This window comes from Sciurus carolinensis, chromosome X (assembly GCF_902686445.1).
Source record: "Sciurus carolinensis chromosome X, mSciCar1.2, whole genome shotgun sequence".
Classification (NCBI taxonomy): Eukaryota; Metazoa; Chordata; class Mammalia; order Rodentia; family Sciuridae; genus Sciurus; species Sciurus carolinensis.
Window position 1 is genome coordinate 68,317,224 of NC_062232.1, and position 25,931 is coordinate 68,343,154.

A 25,931-nucleotide genomic window follows, 5' to 3' on the forward strand; every position below is an offset into this window, starting at 1 on the left:
TCCCCAGAACTAGTCCCACTGTTCCTTTTGGTAATGGGCCGACAACTGAAGTTGGTATTGGTTGTACTCCCATCTCTGGAGTTAATACTGCTCTGGCGGAGGCACAGAGGTCCAATCCTGTTCTTCCTCTTGTTTGTCTAATTGGGGAGTCAAGGGGTAATGGGTCCGAGGCACGGACTGGATAGCCCCGTATATTTGTGAGCCCCAAGCCCGGGGGCCCTGATTCACGTTTTTTGAAGGTAAAGGGTTACCATCTTTGTCTCTAGTTGATTTACAGTCACTTACCCAGTGTTTCCCTTTTTTACATCGGGGACATAGTTTTGGCACAGAACCTTGGGGGCAGTCCTTTTTCATGTGTCCAAATTGTTTACATTGATAACACTGTTGGCCTGGGTGGGAGCTGGTATTACCTCTAAGACCCTGTGCAAGTGCTGCAGCCATCACCTGATCTTGAATAAAATCTCATTAATATCCCTACAAGCCTTTAAGTAGGCTCCAAGGTCTTTGTTTTTCCAAGGTCTTATTGCTTCTTTACCCCATTTATTTGCTTGCTCATATGCAAGCTGTTTGACTAAAGGCATAGCCTGGTCTATATCTCCAAATATACGTCCTGCTGTTTGAATCAATCTGTCTACAAAATCGGCATAGGGTTCATTGTTGCCTTAAATAACCTTAGATAACTGTCCTTGAAGATCGCCAGCACCTGAAAGCATTTTCCAAGCTTTAGTGGCAGCAGCACTAATTTGTTGATACACACCGGGGTGGAAATTAATCTGATTACCTTGCCCTTCATATGGTCCTTGGCCTGTCAGCATGTTTAGATTCCATTGAGGATTGCCCGCAACTGCATTACGTCAGACAGTATCAGAGCATAACTCCTGGTTAGCCACCTTTCACATGAGATATTGTCCCCCAGATAAACATGCCTTTGCTAAATTATCCCAATAAGTTGGAGTAAGATTTTCACTTGCAACATTCTCTAATAAAGAAATGGTAAATGCAGCTTGTACTCCATAAGACATAACTTCCTCTTTTAACTGTTTTACTAATTTTATATCTAATATTTGATGATATCTCTGATTGTTTTCATCTTCAAATACCGGGAATATTGGGAACACTGAGATTCTATATCAGCCCACTGTCTGGGGGCCGCCCCTGTGCAGCAAGTACATGCGCCCCTACAACTTGGAAAAGAGTGGTGATTTGGAGTATACGCCGGAGGGTGTGGAGCAGTAGGGGTTAAATGCCACTGAGAAAATTTCTTTTCTAGCTCTGTCTCAGATAGCTCCTGTTCTTCAGAGTCACATCCCTGTTCTGAATCTTAACATCTACTTTCTCTTTCAGAAGCTCAACATGATTGTTCTTCTTTTACAGTTTCTAATATTTTTTCCCCTTCTCTTAACTGTTCTTGAAATTTTGGTATTTTGGAAGTCAGACAGAAATGAACTAATGTCCATATTGCCACAACAACAACAAACAGAAACCAAACAAGAAAAGGTAACACAAATAACATCTTACACATAATTCATTTACTACATGATGTCCTTTGCTGTCTCTTAGGACAACCTTCTGTTAAGTTCCCTCACTAGGGGAACCTTCCGTTAAACCTTAAGGCCACCGTTTCCTCAAATAGGGAAACCTTCTTGTTAATTATGCTAGCAAAACTGTTTTTTACTTATCTTATCCTTGTGGTGCTGATAAAGCCAAGGCCGCGGTTCGATCCCCGTACGGACCACCACTTGCCACTTGCCGCCGACCAACAGGAAAAACGACACATACACTTCGGAAGTTCATAAAGCAGCTTCCGCTTTATTTGGATAACACCCTCAATATATAAGCAGTCTCATGTATAAGCAATTGTAATCAGATATGTCCATCCAATCCTATTAAAGGTCAAGCAATCACGAGCTCAAGCATACATGTAAGATATATCTGTCCACGCACTAAGTGGCTGAACTAATTATCATACAGCCAATGGTAAACGCTTCCTGTTTTTCTCAAGGCACATTCAGCATGTCCTTTGGCTCTTGTCAGTCGCCATCTTGGATGCATGTGGCGTAACCCTGGGCCCGGGTCTCTCCCGCCACAGGCATTCATGTTCTTGAAGTTTACTGGTACAATTAAGGAAATGATTCTCATACATTGACTTAGTGTAATCTAAAAAGTATCATGTCATTATTATTTAATGAAACTTTATGCTAGGCATTCTATTGCATATTAGTCTATATTTATACCATTGCCAGCTCAAAGTAGTAACCTTGCAATTCAAACATGGTCTAATTATTCCCTATTACAAACTTTAACCAGCGGCCATTTTTTAACATTCTATGTATCAGAATGCTTTCTTGTATAACTAATTATGAACATGAGAGTATCTTAATTCTAACATCACCTTCTAATTAACAATGACCATTGCAGTGGTGAAAAATTGTTTCAAGATTGTGCTGTTTTAGTCCTTAAGTGAATACACACACACACATGTACACACACACACACACACACACACACACACACACACATATATATATATATACACACACATACATATCCATTAGTGGTTTATTTTCTTCTGAATATAATTTTTACATGAACTTTTATTGGACTTATTTAAAAATGATTGTAACTTCACTGGAATTGGAAGTGTAAAATGGCAACTTGCATTATTGCAACTGGGTAGCTTCACAGTGGCTTTCTCTTGAGATATTGAGAAGGTGCTATTTATTATCCTGTATGAGAGATGGAGTTATCTGTATCCTAGTTCATCTTCTTTATAAATGTATTATATTTTATCGTGCAAGATAGTTTTGGTAACAATCAGACAAATAGAAACCAGGTAGCCAAGATAGGCGTTGAAAGCCACATGCACTTTTCTTAAAGTGGTATTTAATATCATATGATTTCATTGCATAAAATATAATGTTTTGAAGTATATATACATTGAAAAATGGTTAAATCTAGCCAGTAACTTTAATTGCAACTGAGAATTGACTTCCCAGGATGTTTCCTAACACTGATCTGGCAAGTGAAGGTTCTATGAGGGCCACTTAGTAGTGACAAGTTGGAAAGAAAAAGGGCGAAATTAACATGATCTACAAAAAATATAGAATAGGACACCATTATAAAACTATAACTGGTTAATTTTCAGAGTGAGCTATTACTAAAAAAAATCAATAAAAATTTGCCAGTATTAATATCACTGGATTTCATGCAGACATTACTGAAAAGTCAGCCCTGAGCTTGTAAGTAAAAATATCCACTTGCTGCTGAACAAATGCAAACTAAATTTCTTTCTGTCCTTTGATCTTTCCTATGCTGCTGGCTCCAAATGTGGAGATTACACCATAATCATTATAGATGGCAAAGTGTGATTTTTTTGTAGTTATGGTTTGTTCTTCCTAGAAGGATCATTTTCTTTGTCTATTAGTTGTTATTCAATCTTTTCAAAATATCAACCATCATTTGTTTTATGGAAACACTAGGAATGACAAAGTACTCTGATGAAATGTTTAATATTCTGAAGGAACAAATCAATTAACTGATATTAATAATGAAATTTATCTTCAAATAATGATAACCAACTTAAAATGCCCATTATTTTTAATGTATGGTCCCACATCTACCCCCAAGGAAACTTTGTTTGTGTTCTGGGACATTTTCCTACTACCTTGCATAAAAAGGCAGAATATGGTGCCTTTTGGAGTCAAAGTATCTAAATGCAAATGACAGTTCTGCCACTTATTTGATCCTATGTCCTTGAGTGAATTATTTAACTCTGTGAACCTCAATTTCTCTCATTAATAAAACGAAGAGAGTACTTACCCCTAGTTCATATGACTGTGTGAAACATTAACTGTGGTAATAAACAGAAAGGTTTTGAAACAGTGCCTCACAAAGAAGTGTTCCATAATTGTTAACACTATTTTGCATTTTGAACAATTTTTACTATACTTTATATAATAGTGTAAATTATCAAGCATATAATAGTTGCTTAAAGATGATAAAACTGCTTTCTAAATATTTTGCCATTGCTTATTCGTTCAGTGAATTATTTTAGAAGTATGTCATTGTTCTTTTACCAATCCCTTTGTTTAATTTCTCATGTGGTGAAATTTCCCTATATATCCATATCCAGTCAATTACAAACATCCTTCCTTCATTTACTAAAGTGAATTTCTGGAGTAAAGTAATGTTCAAAAACTAACACTTTCTCATAGTGGGAGCAATGAATGGAATAAGAGAGATTTAAAAATCCATCTAATACGTCATTGCTTTATTTAGATTGTGTTAAATCAATCTAACAAAATCTAGAAAACAGGATGATAAAAACTCTTAAGTCTTTGCTGGATATTCTAGAAGCAAATTGGTAGGCATGCATGTGATGACTGTTTTAGAGCAAGGGTAAGTGACCATTTTCAGTAAAGGAACTGGGAGTAAATATTAAGGATAGTAGGACATCTGTACTCTGTTACAACTCCTCAACTTTGATATTAGCTTGAAAGCAACAATAACTAGTATGTACATGAATGAGTGTGACAGTGTTCTAATAAAACCAAATTTATGCACATTGAATTTTGTACTTATAATTTTGAATTCCTCTTTTTAATTCTAACCAATAAAATGTAAAATTTAGTCCTACTTCAAAAGAATATAAAATGGATGGATGACTAGATTTGGCCCACAGGCTATAATTTGTCAATCCCTTTTCTAGAAGCACTCTGTGAGATATGAAATGAATGCTTTCTATAAGTGAAAATCATGAGTATTTTCATGTCAACAGCCTTAGTTGAGATACCTATAACTTTGAACCTTCACACTATTGCTTATTTTTCAGAAGTATTTCTATTTTGTACTCTATATAGATTCAGTTTCATATGTCAGTATGCTAACACAACTGTTAAAGAGGCTAATGTAAATCTGACTGCAAGTTTTTTACACCAATACAAAACAAAATAAGAAACAAGAGAGAGTATTAGTATAAATTGCTCTCATATCCATAAAATGAAAATTCTGTGAAAGTAAAAATTTCCCCCTAAAGTATACTTCCAGTTTTAAGTTCACTTGAAATTTAGAGTATATGACAAATGCAAAGCATTTTGAAACAGAGAAAGATGTATCAAACAACTGCTTTCAATTGCTTATAATATAGAAGAGAACATAGATGTGTATACTAATATCTAATTCAATATGGAATGTAATAAGTAATATAATAGTAGTATATCTGGAGGGTTTCTGCCACTCCAGCATGGGTGAGGGAAAAGTTTTCTGTCGGAGGAATGTGCTGCCTGTAGATTAATCACTAAGAAACCTATTTAATAAAATAGACACAAGAGACAATTATCTTTTTAAATTGAAACAGGTGTGATGGATTGAGTCATGCTAAAATCTGACTTCTAACAACAATGGAAAAGCTCACCTTCTCTTTATTTATAGTTCTACAGGTAAAGGGGGACCAGGAGGAGCTTCTTCTGTGAGGAACAGGATTGGGTGGAGTTAGGGAAGCCATTTGCCATCCCAATAGAATTAGCATTTTTCAGGCAGTGAGCCACTCTGCACAGAAGTCACATATTCCAGAATATCTGAAACAGTCTCTCATAACTACCAGTTCCTGGAAGTCAGACTTCCATGTCCCATGGCTCAGCCAAGCCTGAGTCTGCTAGTCATGAATGGCTTACCATAATATCCACTAAGCCATAAATAATGTAATTTTTAAAGTGAATTAGAAAAAAAATAAAGTGAATTAGAAAAGATCCTTACACAAACCTTACCATTAATCTCAATATTACTACTGATGTATAGTGTATGTATATGTGGGTGATTTACTTGTTCCTTTAGGCAATATTTGGGTAACTACTAGGTTCATATATAGCTAACTCTTTCTCCACATACAGGGGAGATGTTTATTTTAAGGTAAGGTCTAGATTCCTAAAGGGAGTATTGCCAGCTAGAATTTATTTTTGAAGCCCTGTAACAATGATATTTCACTCTTGTTTTATGACTCCTTAGGGTGTATCCTTAAGTAGGCCAAATATAATTGAAGGAATACTAGAAAAAATCACCTCATGGTCCAAATGTTCTCTTCTTATACATTTTGCTGATTTCCACATTTATTTTTGGAGATTACATCCTCTTTTTCAAGGCTGCCTTTGTCCTTTGTTTAACCATAAATAGCCATGGTTTCTCTGCTGATTTGAATAGGAACATGTTCATTTTCAGGCCTTTGATAAAATTTTTCACATAAAATTGGCTTATTTTTACTTTTTTTAATGTGGAAAGAATATTTAAAAAGAGACCTGTGCTCTTAACAATTACACTTAGAATAATCTCTTTCAGGTTCATTCATGTTGTTGCATGGTAGGGTTTGTTTGTTTCCTAAGACTAAACAGTAATTGTATGTATGTACCACAATTTCTTTATCCATTCAACTGAATGTGGTGATTTAGGTGTTTACTCCAATGATTAGAGCTATTGAGCATATTTTTATATACCTATTAGACATGTGTATAACTTTTAAAAAGAAGTGTATATTCAAGTCATTTACCTATTTTAATTATTTTAATATATATTTGGATAATAACTGTTTTTCAGATATATGGCTTGCAAAATTTTTCTCCCATTCTACAGGCTACCCTAGCATTTTATGATATCCTTTGCTGTGAAGAAACCTTCTAGTTTAATGTACTCCCACTTGTCTACTTTGTTTTTGTTGTTTTGCTTTTAGTGTCATATCCAAGAAATCATTTCCTGGATCAGTGGCACATAGATGTTGACCTTTATTTTTTCTTTATTGTCTCCTAGGGAACTCTACAGTTTCAAGTGTTATATTTAAATCATTTATCAATTTGAGTTGAGTTTTGTGTTATGTATAAGATATTCAGTCTCATTCTTCTATATGTGGGTATCCAATTTTCCCAACACAATTTACTGAAGGGACTGTCCTTTTCTTATTTTGTATTCTTGGCTGCCTGTGGAAGATCAGTTGGTCCTATCTGCATGGTTTTGTTTCTCAGTCGCCTCTTCTGTTCCACGCTCTATATATCTGGTTTTATGCTAGCAACATACTGTTTTTTAACTATATTTTCTTTAGTTATTTATATATTTTTAATGTGGTGCTGAGGATTGAACCCAGTTACTCACATGTTCTAGGCAAGCATTCTACCACTGAGCCACAACTCCAGCCCCAACATACCATTTTAATTACTGTCACTGTGTAATATATTTAAAAATGAAGAAACATGGCAGTGCCAGCTTTTTTTTCTTCAAGATTTCTTGAATATTTAGAATATTTTCTAAATCTATATGAATTTTGGTATTTTTTTCTATGATTGTAACAGTGCCATTGAGACTTTGATAGAATTGGAAATGAATCTATATATGACTTTCAATATTATTGTCCTTCCAAAATACTAAGACTTGAAATTTGTAAGTATGTGGTTTCTTTCCATTGCTTTGTGTTTTCTTGAATTTCTTTCATCTATATTATGTGACTTTGAGTATACAAGCATTTCATCTCCTTGTTTTAGTTAATTCCCAAGTATTTGATTGGTACTTATGCTATTCAGAAAAAGAATTATTTAATTTGTGGGTAGTTCATTGTTAGTTTCATGTTGCAACATTATTGAATTTGATTATTTTGTCAGTTTTTTGTGACTTTCATTAGAATTTTCAACATATGAGATCATGACATATGCAAATAGAAATAATTTTGTATCTTCCTTTATGAATTAAATTATGTTTATTGATTTTTCTTGCCTAATTTCTCCACTTAGACTTCCAATATGATGTCAAATAAGAAAAAAAAGGGAAAATATTCGAGTTTTAACCTTTGGGTATTATGTTATTTATGGGCTTTCATATGTGACATTAATGATGCTGAGGCAAATTCCTTCTCTGCTTAGTTTATTGAGAATTTTTATTGAGGAAGAATGTTGAATTTTTTCAAGTACAGTTTGACATGTAATATTATGATCTTATTCTTCATTTTATTAGTTTGGTGTATCACATTAATTAACTTGCTTATCACAAGACAGCCTTGCAGCTCAATGACAAATCCCATTCGTATTTGGTATTTTAAGGTGATGTTAAATTTGGTTCCTCTAGTGTTTTGCTGAAGATTTTTTCATCTACTAATAGGAATGTCAGTTTTCAGTTTTCTTAATTTGTGATGTGTTTATTTCACTTTGGGTATTAGTATAATATCTCAGAAAGTGATTTTATATGTGTTCCCTCTTCATCAATTCTTTGAAAATTTTTAGAAAGACTCATGTTAATCATTCTTAAATGTTAGGGCTAATTGACTACTGAAGCTATCTGGTCATGAGATTATTGTTTGTTTGTTTGTTTCTGGTTAGAAGGATTCTGATTACTGAATCACACTTCTTTTTAATTATTATTCTATTCAGATTTTCTATTTCTCCAGAATTGAGTCTTGCCAAGATTTATTCCTAGTTTTTGTAGGCCTTTCAGTTTGTTAGCATATAATTGTTTATGGTAATGCTTAATGATATAAGTACAATGATATAAGTAGTATGATATAAGTAGAAATATCTCATTTTTATTTCAGATTTTATTTAGTTGAATCTCCTTTCTTTTTTCTTAGTTTACTTAAGAGTTTGTCCATTTTACGTTTTAAAAAAAAAGCCAACTTTCATTTTATTAATTTTCTTATTGTTTTCTGCACTCAATTATATTTATTTCTGCTCTAATTTTATAATTTCCTTTCTTTTGCTAACTATGGGTTTTGTTTTTGTTTTGTTTGTACTGGGTATTAAAACCAGGGCATCCATGCTAGGCAGACCCTCTACCACTGAATTAAAATTCCATATGAGTTTTTTTTTTTTTTTTGATTCCTTGAAGTATAAATTTCGGTTCTTTAAGATCTTTCTTCTATAAAGTATATGCTGATAGCTATAAACTTCCTTCTTGGTATTGCTTTAGATGCATCCCATAAGTTTTGATATGTTATGTTTCCATTTTGACTCATCTTGAGATGTTTTGAATATTACAAATCAAAAAATTCCTGTTGTAAGTGAAGTCAGGTTATTTGAATTTAATTTAATCCTGAGATAGGGATACATTGGGAACTGCAATTCGATCATAGCAAAAAACAGGAAATAAACTTTATCAAGAAGAAAAATTCCAGAAATTACCATTACATTTTGAATATTAAAATATTATGTTAAAGTATTTAAAATTTTGATGTTATTGAAATACAGATACTGTGCATATGTAGTCTATCAAAATTATCATTTAGTTGCACTTCTTTGACAATTAAATGACAGACATAAATATTCACATTTTATAGGCTATGTCAGATACAACTTTTATAATCATATTATCAATGCAGAATTGGTTGAGTTCTTGATTAAAACCCTGGATTATGTAATACAAGTGCTATTGTAGTGTTCACTTGCTTAAAAGACAGCCTTATTTTTGTTTCAGAAAGGTAATGAAAGAAGAAAAGTGTAAGATATTTAAGCTAGAAGAAGAAAAGTAGTTGTAAAATGAGGCAAAGCATAATTCTATTATTTAAAAGTAGGTGGAGTTTTTTTTATTGCACTGTTTTAAAAAGATAATTTTAAATATGTAGCCTAACATACATGTTTTAGCATTTTCACATATACCTACCTATATTTTGAAATCTAACGCAGTATAGTTTACTTAGCAGTGAAAGTCTGTATTATATAACTTTGCAACACATTCAAATAACAAAATATTCTAAAGAAGATGACACTGAAAAACTTTTCACTTCTTCTGAGTGATTGATTAATACAATATTTACCAATTATCTTTTGTTTCATATGGACAAAGTTTATTATTTTGTTATTTTAATGGAAATACTTTATCAAAAATGTAATGTCTCATTTCAAACTTGAGTGTTTAATTCATTGATTTTTATGTATGTGATAAACATTTACATATGTGTATATAATATATACTTAAATGCAACTATATTTAGGTATGAGGAGAATCTTCATAGAAAATATTTTCTTTGTGAAATATCCTGAATAATATTACCATTTAGTTGATTAATTTTGTATATTAACAAAGGATTATGTAAAACTGTCTCACTCTAATAATTTCATGACAGAAGATAGCTTCATAACAAGAACTATAATTTTAAATTATTTTAGAAATACATCTAATAAAATAATTTTATAAGGAAATAGATTCCACATAGTTAATTGTAATTTATTTTGTTATAAACTATATGCTTTTCATTTCTCAATGATTTTTTGGTGTTCTTTTAAAGCACTCTCGCTTTTCATTCACAGTTTTTTCCCCCCATTTATGTGTTAGTTTAAAATACAGACACTCATAACATTTTTGTTTCAGTTTTCACTACTTCCCTCAAATCTCCAAAACTATAGCAAAGGAAAAAAATACAACCTCTCTTTTCATGGCCTTCAAGGGTGCAGGGTAATCAGGGTAATGTTAATCACTTACCTTATCAGGAAATAGAGCTCCGTTGTCATCATTTATATAAAAATAAAATATCCAGTTACTTTTTACTTCAATAGATTTGCAAAAATCCCACTTAAAGGGAAGACTTCATTGTTTATCATCACCTCAGAAATATCCTTCCAGCTTTATTAAAGAATGCTTCTATGTTATAACATTCATTCCTTAATTTTTAGAGTATACTTTGCTGCACTTCAGTTCTCAGTAATTCCTTTTTCCCTTTCCTCCTCCATTTCCCTGTTCCCCTTCCTCTCCTCTGCTGGTCTTCATTCTGATTATTTATTTTTTTTAATTCAGTGTTTTATAGATTTATAAGAAGTTGAAATTTACTGTGGTATATTTATGTATGTACATAGCATAATTTGGTCAATTTAATTCTGCCGTTCCTTTTCTCAACCTTCCTCCCTCCCCTTCAATCCCCTTTCTCTACTCCACTGATTTATTTTCCATTTCCACAGGATTTCCACAAACACAGTTTTTCCTTATTTTCCTCCAGCTTCCACATGAGAGAAAAAAATAATAGAACCTTGACTTTCTGAGTTTGGTTTATCTCATTTAGCATGATGTTCTCCAGTTCCATTCATTTACCAGCAAATGATGTAAATTCATTCTTCTTTATAACTGAATAAACCTCCATTGTGTATACATGACACACTTTATTTTTACAATGATGTGTTGATAGGCACCTGAACTTGTTCAGTATCTTGGCTGTTGTAAATTGTGCTACTACACACATTGATGTGCCTGTACAGTATACTGATTTTAGTGCTTTTGGATAAATAAGTAGTGGAATAATAGTGAAATAGGGTAATGTGGTAATAACATTCCTAGTCTTTTAAGGAATCTCTATTCTGCTTTCCAGAGTGATTATACTAATTTGCAGTCCCTCCAATAACATGTTAATTTTCCCATTCCCGAGATCCTCATCAGCATTTATTATTAATTGCATTCTTTTTTAAATTTAATTATTTATTTTTTAAAATTTTTTACAAACTGTATTTTGATTCATTGTACACAAATGGGGTACATCATTTCGTTTCTATGGTTGTACAATTGTATTCTTTTTTAAAGATTGCCATTCTAATTGAAGTGAGATGAACTCTTAATGTAGTTTTGATTTGCCTTTCCCTGATTACTAGGGATGTTGAACATTTTTTCATATATTTGCTGTATTTCTTCTTTTGAAAAGTGTCTGTTTAGTTCATTTGCCCATTTATTAATTGGTCTATTTTTTGGTCTTTTTTTTCAAGTTCCATTCTTAATGCTAAGATTAAATTATGCCACTTCCCTAAAGTTTTCCTGATTATTCCAGCCCACAGTGAATTCTTCCATCTGTGAAATTGTAAATCATACATGCGTTTTACTTTCTTCAACTGCTCGTCCTCCTATCACTTGTTTTTTATATACTTCTGACCATCTTGACTATTCTGATATATCCCTGTTTCAGTATCCCTCATTTAGAGAACAGTAACTATGTTTAAAACTCATAATGCAACTACAATATGCCCAACATAGTCCAATAGTCTGTTTTCATCATGCCCTATATACACCCCTTTACCAAAAAAGTTCTAGAAAAGTACTCAAAAATTATAGTAGTCTGTTTTGTCCATCATGTTCCACACTATTCATATTGTGATTTTCACTGATCCAGTAAGGTCTTTAATACATGAACTGTTGATGACCAGCAAATTTTTCCCACTTCATATACTTTCATGAAATGATTTTATTAAATGCTGTTATATTATGCCTTATTGATATTAATATTTTAGTTTATAAATATTTTGATGATAACTATCTCAATTCATGAGAATACAGTTTATACGACAGTGACACACATAATTTCATTTTATCCTCAACACTGTGAAGTAGGTTGGATTAGTAATCAACTCAAATTTAATGTATTAATAATTGACAAACTTATAAACTTTGTTAACCTAATTTCAAATACAGTTCTTCTATCATACAATGAAGTTTCTCCAGGTTGTTATAACAATTGCACATATGCACACTAATTATCACACACACACTAATTATCTTAACTTTATTTTGTATTTGTCATAAATTTGAATTTATTTACTTGTCTATTTATTTATACTTATTTGAAAAAAGGTATTTGTTCTTTTTAGACATACATGACAATAGAGTATATTTTGGCATATTTATGCAAACATGGCATATATCTTATTCTAATTAGAATCCCAGTCTTGTGGTTGCACATGATGTGGAAATTTATTGTGGTGTATTTATATATATATACATAGGAAAGTTGTATCAGATTCATTCCGTCTTTCCTATTCCTATCTGCTCCCTTCCCTTCATTCCCCTTTGTCTAATCCAATGAACTTGTTCTTCTCCTCCCCCGTTGTTGTTTGTTAGCAGTTGCATGTCACAGAGAATATTTAACCTTTGGATATTTGGGATTGGCTTACTTCACTTAGCATGATAGTCTCCAGATCCATCCATTTACTGACTAATATCTTAGACATTCAGTTTTTTTTGACTGAGTAATATTACATTGTGTATATATACCACATTTTCTTTATCCATTCATCTGTTGATAACGGGTACTTAGGTTGTTTCCATAGCTTAGATACTGTGAACTGAGTTGCTATAAACTTTGATGTGGCTGTGTCACTAGATTCAGACTTGTTTTTATTTCAAAAATTTAAATTGTATTTACTGAACAGCAGACATATACCTGCTATTATGAAGAGAAAGTTAAGTGTTCTTATTCATGCTGATATTTTTTAAAAATACTGTCAATAAGGATGACTTTAAAAGTTAGATCACTCTTTTAGCTATTTTTTGTCACAAAGTACAGTTTATAGTAATTTTTCATGATATTGTGCATTTTACTTCCATTCTTCAGTACATAATTGGGCAGTATTACATGGCCCTATCTAATTGTTCAAATCATTCATTCAATTGTGGTTATAATCTTATATTATATCTTATATCCATGAATTCGAGAAACTGAGAATCCTTAGGACTTTCATTTACAATGTTTAGGCCAAAATATTTGTTGTGACTTAATACTTTAGGTTTTAGCCAAATTCATTTTTATATTCAAATGATCAGGTATAAGGAAGGTATATTATGGAGAACAAAATTTTATAACTGTAGCTGTTTCTGCGGCCTGTTTCTCTATAGACAATTATGATTGTTCTTACACCAAACAAGAATGCAATCAGTCTTCGTCTTCACCATGGGAATTAAATCCAACCTTGCAACCCAACCTTGTATCTTTAGTATTTAATCAAGAATGTTATACTACTATTTGAGGTACTCATCTGCCATCATCAACTAAATCTATTTCCATTTTCCCATTCATTCTTTATTCTACATTACCATATTATTTTTCTTCATAATGCTAGTCATTTTTGAAATTATCTAGTTTACGTACTTGTGTGTCTATCTCCCCTGACTTCAGAATTGAAGATCTGTAAGAGTTATCTCTATTATTTACCTCTGTATTTCATTGTTTGGTACATAGCATGTGCTCAATAACTATTTGCTGAATTGTATTTTATTAGTAAATTCAATCATGAATTCATTATTATTCAGTTATTTACAAGCTCAATTGAAACCAAATATTTGAAAGAGGAAATATAGAGTAGTTTATCAAAGTAACCTGAATGCCATTTTCTTAAAAAAAATAAAATTCCTATGTTGTGACCTTAGCCTACTGAAGCAGAACATAGGAGGTTTATCTAAAGAATCTATGTCATTTGAAAATTTCACCATGTGATTCTGTTGTAATAGCTCAAATAGATATTTTTGATAGTTATTTGAAAATTATTGATTTAGAACATATTAATTTTTCCATTTACTGAGTTTCTAAATTCTGCATAATGTTAGTTCATAAAAAAATCAGTGCCACATTTTATAATGTGGTAATCCCCCAAAAGTGCTTTTACCAAATTTACAATTTAATTTCTTGCCTTCATATTTTATAGAAAAGTATTAAGTCAAACATTTATATGATAAACCTTTGCGAATTTTATAAATGAATCAAAGAAATTGTCATTTGAATAATATAATGGTAATCATTTTATTGAGCAAGCAAATACATACCGCTTTACCTTTATGCCAAAAATGTCTTTCTTATAATGAACTATTAAGGTTCTGTTCCTCATATAATTGTATGACTCAGTATCTTTTTTCTTTGACTTCATGATGAATCCAAACTAAATTTCACTCTTCAATAGAAACGAATTTGCGCTTGGTGCCAGGTAATATATCTTTTATTTCTGGTAGTTCTTTATTTTCAAAATTTTCTTGTAAAAATTTCAGTAAGATTACAGTGGTTCTTTAATTTATTATTTTAATGTTACCAGCCACAACACATGGTGTCCAAGAAGAAAAGTAGACTATATATGATAAATATAGAACTTTTGACATGAAAACATTAAACATCCTTTGTCTTTTGGGCTGTATATATGTGATTCTTTATTACCTCACCAAAAGCAGCAGCAATCCTGTATTATAGAAAAAGAAAGAGAGATAAGAGAGCATGAGAGAAAGAGAGACAGAGTTTTCTTTGCAGAGATTCTTACATATATTTATGCATTTATTTGGTTAAATGAGAAACTACATGTGTAGACTAGTGATCAAATTACAACTTATGTCTATGGAGAGGAAAAACAAATTCACAATATGTGAATTCTATCCTTCTGCCTTAACTTTCTAGTAGTTCTTAAAGTTATATCTTATACCGTAAATAGAACAGTGTGTATGGGAAGGCTTTGGCAGAATCTGTTGCTCTGATATGAAGTGTAAGGAGAGATCATTCAAATACTCTTTTTGCCAAGAACCACAAATTTTCCTATTAAAACTGTTATTTGGGCTGGGATTATGGCTCAGTGGTAGAGCACTTGCCTAGCACACATGAGGCCCTGGGTTTGATCCTCAGCACCACATAAAAATAAATAAATAAAGGTATTATGTTCACCTACAACTACATAAAAATAAATAAATAAAGGTATTGTGTTCACCTACAACTAAAGCAAAATATTTTTTAATAATTATTATTTAATGAAATAGAAGTACAAACAGAATTTCAAGTTATTGCTTAGCTATTATTTGTTGCTGTTGGTAATAGCAAGAGTTTATTCTTTAGGCAGTGTATCTACTGGCCCTCTCTGTCCACACACTAGATTTTATATTTTCCTTCTCAAGACTTAATTTCCTACACTAGTAAATATTCAGTAGTTAGTGTGGAAAGAAATGATCAACACACATTGCACAGACATAAACAAAAAAAGTAAATCATTTCCATCAGGACAAAGATTCTCATGAGAAAATGTCTTCATAAAATAGACTTCTCTGAAAAAATAACTATTATTTATGTTTTACAAGGAGTGCATTGACTGTATTAATATACAACAATAAAGGATAAAAATGAATAAAATTTTGTATTCTACAAAAAGTAAATTGTTATTACCATATCTAAACAGTGATAAAATTAGAAACATTTTATTACATTCATAATCTTACATCATACTGTGAATTCTGGTCTAAATAAAGTCAGTGGACCACCATAGTTTTCACACTACTGAAAGGAAATATTTCTCTATACTGTTAAATTAGTTGACTAGTAGTAAACTTTGAAACCCACTGAAACATCTTTGTATTTTGTTCTACTTGATAAATAAAGTTGAATTATTGTGTGATTCTGACATTCTTTGAGTTTTGACCAAGTGGTAAGAAAATATTAAATCATGGTTCTTAAATTGTCAAATAAGGGTTTTTAAGGATATTTTTATTGTAGCAAGGTAAAATATAGTTTTAAGAGCAATTATTTAATCTGAAAATTTAATATCCTTCATGGATAATACATTCAATATTAAAACATATAAAATGCAAATTACATGAATAATTAAGATTTATTCATAAAATACATTTTAACACTTGATCTCACTGAAGTATAATATATAGCAAATTCCAGATGTGATTTCCAAGAGAAATGAATTCTTGGATTATAAATATGTTCCCTGAGAGCTGATTGGGTTAAAAATAAATATTGTAAGAGTTTTCTTAAATTTCTGGACAATTCATCCCTAATAATTAGATTATTGAAAATTGATCATGGAACTAGTCGGTTTTAAAACTGTCAGCAAATCCCAACTTCCAACTAAATACGCACAAAATTGGAATACAGGCACTCATTGTCAGTTGTTTGCCACTTCTATCTTCCCAGACCTATTTGCCAAATTCCATTTGATCCAAGCTCTTAAATATTTTCACATCCTTGAAACTACTTATTTCATCACTCTGTATGCTTAATCCTCTTCTTTACACTCATAGTAGAATGATGCTTAATAGCATAAATCCAGTCATGTTATTTTTTAAATAAAATGCTTTCTTTTGCACTTAAGAAAACAGAAAATAAGTATGGTTTCCTACAAAGCCCTGATTGATCTGGCCTAACATCAGATTTGTGAGCCGGCTTCCCTTTTTCCACTCTCTAGCTATATGTGGATTGATTCTAAATCCAGATTTTCCCTGTGGAAAGAGTTCCAATATATTTCTGATGTCCTGACTTTTTTTTTTTTTTTTTTTTTTTTTTTTTTAGTACTGGGGATTTAACCTAACAGTGCTTTAGCACTGAGCTACATTACCAACACTTTTTATTTATTTTTTAGTTTGAGACAGGGTTTCACTAAGTTTTAGAGGCCAGGCTCAAACTTGTCATCCTCCTGCTTCAGTCTCCTGAATCACTGGAATTATACCAGATGGCACCACACCCAGTGCTGAGGTAATATTGATTACAATTCCCTTTTCATGTAAAACATGTTCACGTTTTGAAGATAAATGATATATTCACCCATATTTCACTTCTCTAAGTTCCCTAAGCCTACTGTGTTCCATCAGGGCCTTGTCACTCTCTCTATTCAGAATGCTTGCTCCCACCATACCTACTGAGCTTCAGGAACAGGTGAAGTCACTCTCCTATATTCACAGAGCCAACTGTACTATTTTTTATACTATGTATCATAATTGTTAATGTTTAATTAACATCATTAGATTTCCATGACAGAATGTCAGCTGGAGAGATGTCTCTTGTACTTACTAAGTTATTATTAGAAGGGAGCATCTTATCTTCCTTACAGAGGAGGCAGTCTACACATACTTATTGACTGATTTATCAACACATACACCTGATGTATGCCTATAAGTTGATTAACACATTATTTGTGGGTCATGTAAACTGTTACCTCTTTTTTTTTTCTTTCGTACCAGGTATTGAAACTAGGAGCACTTAAATACCAAGCCACATCTCCAGACATTTTTCTTATATTTTATTTAGAGACAGGGTCTCCCTGAGTTTCTTAGGGCCTTGCTAAGTTGCTGAGAATGGCTTTGAACTCACTATCCTCCTGCCTCAGCCTCCCAAGTCACTGCATATTATGTCCTTTTTGAAGCATTTCCCAGTAATTCTAATCTAAATATGGTATCTTCTTCCTCTCAAATCCATCTATTTTGTTCGTATATTTTTAATATTCTTTTTGAACTTATCTTACCTTAAGAGTAAATTACTTTAGGAAAGTGACAATGTCTTAACCTGTTCTCCTTTGCAATGTATTTAGCATGGTAACTTAAGCACAATACAATAGAACAGTGGAAATTTCTTATTCATATTAGATGAACTGAAAAAATTAACTTACAATTTACCATTTGAACCACTAAATAATGTAAAATTCAAGAGTATTACAGACAGTCACTCAGCAGTAACTGTCACCAGATAGTGTGTGACTGGATGAAGTAGGTCACTGGGAGCATGACTTTAGGGTTTATATTTTGTCTCTGGTGATCAAGAGTTCTCTATCTCTGCTTCCTGATGGCCAAGTGCTGAACTACTTTCCTCTGTCATACTCTTCTTCCCTAATGTTCTGCTTTACCTTAGGCCTAGAGGAATAGATATAGCCATCTATAGACTGAGACTTCAGAAATCAGGGGAAAAACAGAGAATTTTCCTCCTCTAAAGTTGTTCTAGTCAGAATTTTTAATCTCACTGATGGAATAACTGACTAATATAAAGAGGAGCCCCCCAAAAAAGCATAAAATCTCTCAAATAGGTGAAACTCACAAACACAACCAACTAAATGATACTTAGGACAGTATTAAATATAGCAAATCAACCATAATTATAAGAAGCAACAAATACCTCTCAATAGTAACAGAGAATATAATTTTTTCTCAACTTTCCAATTAAAAGACATAGATCAGAAGAATTAAAAAGCAAGATCCAAGTATATGACATTTTCAAGAGACTTATATGCAGAGTTTCCACAAGTTGAAAGTAAAAGAATGGACAGAGATATTCCATGCAAATGGTTTCAAAATAATTTTCTCATACTTGACAAACATATTTCAAGAAAAATTTTACAGAGGAAACAAGGCCACTACATATTAGTAAAGGGAACATTCCAACAAGAAGTTATAATGATAGTACATATATGTGCACCAAATATCAATGCATCTAATGACATTAAAAATAGTTTTTTACATTAAACCCCAGATAGACCCCAATATAATAATACTGGATGATTTTAGCACATCCTTGTTCTGAATAGACAGTTAATCCAAATGTAAAGTCAAAAATACATTTCACATATAAATAATATTATAAATCAAATGGACCAAATAGACATCTACAGAATTTTCATCCCCAACTATCAGAGTTTACTTTCTTCTCGGGAGCTCATACAACCTTTTCCAAAATAGACCATATTCTAGGTCACATAATTGTCTTAGTATACACAAAAATGATAAAATCTTGCTCTTCCTATCAGATCATAATGGATCAAAACTGAAAACCAACAACAATAAAAGTAATAGAAACCAAATAAACACAAGGAGATTGAAATACATATATATGTATATTTTACATATACATATATATTTTCCCCTTTTTTGTTTTGGAAGTAAACCCAAGGGTGCTTTACCACTGAGCTACATACCCAACCCCTTTCCTTTTTATTGTTTATTTTTTTGTGATAGTCTTGCTTAGTTGCTGAAGGTGGCCTTGAATTTGTGATATCCTTATCTGAACCTCACGAGTTACTTAGATTACAGGCATGTGCCATCATGCCCAGCTTGAACAATACTCTTTTATATGAAGAATGCATCACATTTGTAGCTAAGAATTTCTTAGCTACAAATGAGAATAGAAATGCAACATATCAAAATCTCAGGGACACTATGAAATCGGTTCTAAGAGGAAAAGTTCTAGCATTCAGTGCCTACATTTGAAAAAATAGATCTTAAGTAAATAAGCTTACACTCCACCTCAAGACCTTAAAAAGGAAGAGCAGATTAATTCCAAAATCTGTAGAAAACAGAAAATAATTAAAACCAAAAGCCCAAATTAATGAAATAGAGAATTAAAAATCACAGAATCAATGCAGCAAAGAGTTGGTAGTTTCAAGAGATATTAACAGATTTCTGGACACACATGACCTGTCCACACTGAACCAGGAAAATATAGAAAACATAAACAGATCAATATCATATAATGAAATTTAAACAGCAATTAAAAGCTTGCAACAAAGAAAAACCCAAGACCAGATATATTTTCAGCTGATTCCTATCAGACTTTTGAAGCACTAAGTTTTTCTCAAATTATTCCATGAAATTTAAAGGGAGGGAACACTCCTAAATTCATTCTATCAATTTAGCCAGTATGACCTGATACCAAAATGAGACAAAAACACATAAAGGAAAAAAATGAAAAACTACAGACAAATGTCCCTGGCAAACATAAATGCCAAATGTATTACTGACATATTAGCACCTTGAATTCAAATATACATCAAGAAGGTAATACACGATAACCAAGTGGATATGATCTCAGGGATGCAAGTTTGAGTTGGTTCAACATGCACAAATTGCTAAATGTAATTTACTACATAAATAGAATAAAGGACAATAATCATATAATCATCAAAATAGATTCAAAGGTCTTAGAAGAAATACAGCATCCATTCATATTAAAACACTGTAGAAACTAGAGATATAAAGAACCTCAATAATGTTACCTCAACATTATAAAGGTTGTATATGACAACCCCAAAGCCAATATACTGAATGGATAGAAACTGAAAGTATTTCCTCTAAAATTAAGAATGAGAAAAGACTGTCTACTTTCACCACTCCTTTTCAATATAGTTTTTGATATTCCAACCAGGACAGTCAAGTAGCAGGAGGAAATTAAAGAGATACAAATGGGAAAATAAGTCACATTATCTCTGCCGATGACATGATTCCATATCCTTGGGAACCCAAATACTTAACCAGAAGACTTCTAGAAATGATAAATGCATTTAACAAAATAGGATACATGATCAACACACACAAATCAATAGCTTTCCTGTATGCTAATAGTGATTTTGCATAGAAAGAAATCTGGGAAACTATCACATTCAAAAAATAAGTAAATAAAATAAAATAAGATAAAATACTTGAGAACTAATCTAATAAAGGAGGTAAAGATAGCTACAATGGGTTAGCATACACATATCAGAGAGAACATTCAACCTTTGATTTTTTGGGGACTGGCTTACTTTACCTAGCATGATATTCTCCAGTTCCATTTATTTACCAGCAAATGCTATAATTTCATTATTCTTTATAGCTGAGTAATATTCCATTGTGTAAGTATAAACCACATTTCCTTTATCCATTCATCTGTTGAAGGGCAAGGGAGAGTAGGGAGGGGGGCATACTATAGTTTATTATTTTAGAAATTGACAATTCCTTAGAAGATGGAAATACTTCCCATGTTTCCTTGATAGAATTCATATTTTTAAAGTGTCTATATGGCCAAAGCAATACAGAAATTCAATGAAATTTCCATTAAAATATCAATGACATTCTTCACAAAACTAGAGAAAAGAGTCCTAAAAGACATTTGGAAGAATAAGAATCCCAGAATAGCCAAAGCAATCCCGAGCAAGAACAGAAATGCTGAAGAAATCACAACAACTGATGTCAAATTATACAACATAGCTATAATAACAGAACAACATGATATTGGCATGAAAGTAGACATGAAGACCCTTGGAATAGAAGATGCAGAGACCAACCCAAATACTTACAGTTATCTTGTACTTTTAAAAGTTGCAAAAAATAGATGATGGACAAAGAGAACCTTTTTACTGAATGGTGCTGGGAAAAATGAATATTAGTATGTAGAAGAATAAAACTAGTTACCTATCTATGTTCCCATACAAAGATCAAATCAAAGTGGACCAAAGACTTAGGAATTAGACCAGAAGCTTTGCCACTCCTTAAAAAACCATAGGATAAGCAGTCCATCATATTGAATTAGCCACTGACTTCCTTAACAAAACCTTTAAAGTTGAAGAAATAAAGCCAGGAATCAATAGGTGGGGTGCTATCAAATCAATAAGCTCTGTACAGAAAGGAAAAGATTAAGAACATGAAGAGAGAGCCTAGAGAATGGGGGGAAAATCTTTGCTAAATACTCCTCTGATAGGGGATTACTATCCAGAATATATTAGGATTTCAAAAAACTTAACAACAAAAAACAAATAACCTAATAAATAAATTGGCAAAACAGCTAAACAATTTTCAAAATAAGGAACACAAATGGGCAAAAAATACATGAAAAAATGTTCAACATATCTAGCAATTAGGGAAATTCAAATCAAAACTGCACTAAGATTTCATCTAACTTTATTCAGAATGGCAGTTATCAACAATACAAAATACAGCTGGGTGCAGTGGTACATGCCTGTAATCCTAGCGGTTTGGGATTCTGAGGCAGGAGGATCATTAGTTCAAAGCCAAACACAGCAAAGGCAGGGTTCTAAACAATTCAGTGAGACCATGTCCCTAAATAAAATACAAAATATGGCTGGGGATGTAGCTCAGTGGTTAAGCTCCCCTGGGTTCAATCCCTGGTGCCAAAAAAAAAAAAAAAGAATAAAATAGTAATATACACCGGAGAGAATGTACAATGTACATAAATTATATACTTATACATTGTTGGTGGGACTGTAAATTAATACAGACCCTCTGGAAAGCAGTATGGAGACTCCTCAAAACACTTGGAATGTTATCACTATATGACCCAACTATCCCACTCCTTGCTATTTATCCAAGAGAACTAAAATCAGCATGCTATGTACAGTCATAGCATTGTTTATTGCAGTACAATTCACAATAGCCAAATTATGAAACAAGCCCAAATGTCTATGAATAGGTTAAAGGGCAAGGAAAATTTAAAAAATATACATACACACACAAATATATCATGAACTTTTACTCAATCATAAAGAATAATGAAATGATGGCATTTGTAAGTAATTGGATAGAAGTAGAGAACAGCTTGCTTAGTGAAATAAGTTAGACTCAGAAAAAAATAGGTTTGAATGCTTTTTTTCTCATATGTAGAAGCTGGAGAAAATAAGGTAAAAATGAGGGTTGGATGTAATAAAGATATAGGGAATATCAGTGTAGTAGAAGAAGTAGATCAAGAGGGATGGGAAAAAGGAAGGAATGTAGAATTAATTAAAGAAATCATACTATGCACGTGGATATATATGCCACAGTGAATTTTACCTTTATGTATATGTAAAAAGTACCCATCAAAACTAAACAAGTGGATGGAAGATCAGTAGAGAAAGGAGAATAGACAGAGGGAGGAGGGCAGAGTAAGGGAAGAAACCAGATCTGAAATGGTATAAATCAAACTCCGTGTATGTATGATTTTGTGAAAATGAACAAGCTAATTGTGTATACCTATAGTACTCTGATTAAAAAAAAGTGTTAATCTATCAAATGGATTAATATACTGATGAGGTCAGAGCCTCATGGTCTAATCATGACCTAAATGCTTCATTTCTGAATCTTGCTTAATTGGGGATCATGTCTGCAGCTCATGAGTTTTGTGGAACCTTCTATATCCAAGCCTTAACATCAGCCGATAGGAGATGACCTGGGCTCCAGTTATTGGTTCTGAGCTGCCAAATGTCACCAACAGTTTCTTCAGTTTGTCAGTGCCAAACTATTCCAACAGCTTCAGATTCTGTAATCAACAGCTTTTGGTTGTATCTAATGTATCTTGATAAGGTATCAGGGTCTCATATAGTGCAGCCCCTGCAAGACAGCAAATAGTCCTGCTTTGAATAATCACAGGACTGTACAGGGCTTGCCTCATTGTCTGCCACATCAAATCCCTGTATGTAGAACAGAAAGTCCTCAACCAAATTTATACACAGGACCCAAATCACTGAATCTGGGGAACGTGAGCTGCAAAGCTTGCTATAGCAGCCATCTAGGACAGCCCAGAACATCCCCATTAAAAAAATAGTTCTGTGACACTTAGTATACTTACACCCTCACTACGGTCCCAAACTAGAACTTTTAAGATGTAAAGTTTTTTCTTTTATAATGTATGTGTTTATAACTATATCATCTCCCTAATTACTGCTTTCCCTACATCACATAAATTTAAGTAGCTCATGTCCTTTTTTTAATTCATTTATAAACATTCTATCATTTCCCCTGTGATTTCTTTAATTCATTGGTTGTGTGTGTGTTCTTTAATTTCTACATGTTGGTAAATTTGACTCTTTCACTTCTATTATTTATTTCTTATTTTATTCCATTGTATTCTGAGAAGAAACTTAATATTGTTAGATTCTTTAAATTAATCAGGTCTTCTTTTTGGCAGAGGATTTGATCTTTTCTGGAGAATGTTCTATGTGCACTTGAGATGAGTGAGGACTCTCCAATTGAGGGGTAGAGAATTATGTATAGTTATGTTAGACCTTGGCAGTTTATAGTGTTTTTCATGTTCTCAGTTTCCTTAGAGTTGTTTTGTCTTATTGTTCTCTCATTGAAAGTTGATGGTGAAATCTCAAACTGTTAATATTAAACTGTCTACATCTCTTCAATTCTGTCTTTTTGCTTATGATTTGTCATTGTGTTGATAGGTATGTATATATTTATAATGTTAGGTCTTCCTGATAGATGAAACTTTTTTCAATATGTAATGTCCTGCTTTGTCTTTGTAGCAATGTTTTTACTTAGGTCTATTTTGTTTGATATACTAGTCTCTTCATATCTCTTTCATGGCACCCATGGTAAATATGGTACAAAAACATTGGATTGAAAATCCAGAAGCAATTCATGAGTTTTAAAATGTGTTCCAATCAGAGTAGTGTGATGAAATTTGGACTGTCCTACTCTCTATCAGCTGGGAAATGTCTTTTTCCAGGACATTCAGTCTGTATGGCTTACCCGGCCAGTAGTCATTTAGTAGCCATCTCAAGTTACCAGGTCGGCTATTGTGATATTTACAGTGCTTGTTTCCAAGTAACCCTTATATAGTAGCATTGTTATATTGTAATGCCTATATCATTTTTATACAGTCTCATGTAAGAATTATATCATCTCACATCATCCTGAATGAAAGAAGAGTGAGTGGACTACAGAAAGATATTTTGATAAGGGGAGAGAAAGAGAAAGACTACATTTGCATAATTTATTACACTATATTGTTATATTCTGTTTTATTATTATTATTTGTCTCTAGTGTGCATAATTCATAAGTTAAATTTTGTCATATGCATAAATACATAGGAAAATTTGTTCATATATATGTATATATATAATTCTGTATTGCCACTGTGTGTATTGGAATGTACCCCCCATGGATATGGAGGTGTTTATTAATATTACAATTCCAGCTCTTTTGGGGTTTTATTTTAATTGAATATATTTTCCATTCACTTTTAAACTGGTTGTATCTTAGGGTCTAAACTATGCCTTTTTTAGACAGTATACATGTGTATTGCTTTCTTAAAAAAATCCATGCTCTAAATCTCTGCCTTTTAATAGGAGATATAATCCCATTCACATTTAAAGTAATGCTGAAAAGAAAGAATATCCTGCTCCCATTTTACTACTAATTTCCTTTATGCATTATATAATTTTATTTTCAATTTCTCAATTACAATTTTTGTTTGTGTTTATTTGACTTTTTCATGTATGCCATTTAGATTTTCTTCCCATTTCTTTTCATATATGTTTTTGTCATTTTATTAGAGGTTACCCTGGTGGTTATAATTGACATCCGAAAATACATAACAACTTAATTTTAGTAACAATTTACCTTCAATAGTATAAAAAACACTATTTCTAACTGGGTGCTGTGGTGCACACCTGTAATCCTAGCGACTCAGGAGACTGAGGCAGGAGGATTGGTATTTCAAAGCCAGTCTCAGCAAAAGCGAGGCACTAAGCAACTCAGTGAGACACTATCTCTAAATAAAATGCAAAATAGGGATGGGGATGTGGTTCAGTGGTTGACTGCCCCTAAGGTCTATCCTTGGTACTCCTCTAAAAAAAAACTCCCACTATTTCTATACACATCCCTCTTTATAATCACAAATCATATCTTTATGTGTAGTGCTTTTGCTAACATAGGTTTAAAATTATTT

The 25,931-nt window shown here is 32.4% G+C and overlaps 1 protein-coding gene and 1 non-coding gene across 4 annotated transcripts in view; one reads left to right on the top strand and one right to left on the bottom strand.

Moving 5' to 3' along the window:
* The window catches only part of Klhl4 (kelch like family member 4), a 97,517-nt gene that overhangs the window by 16,823 nt on the left and 54,763 nt on the right, over nucleotides 1–25,931 (top strand). The gene's annotated exons all lie outside the window — the stretch shown is intronic.
* LOC124972748 (small nucleolar RNA SNORA5) lies at nucleotides 23,678–23,822 on the bottom strand. The gene has a single exon (XR_007106528.1). It is a non-coding gene; the product is annotated as a small nucleolar RNA SNORA5 (small nucleolar RNA).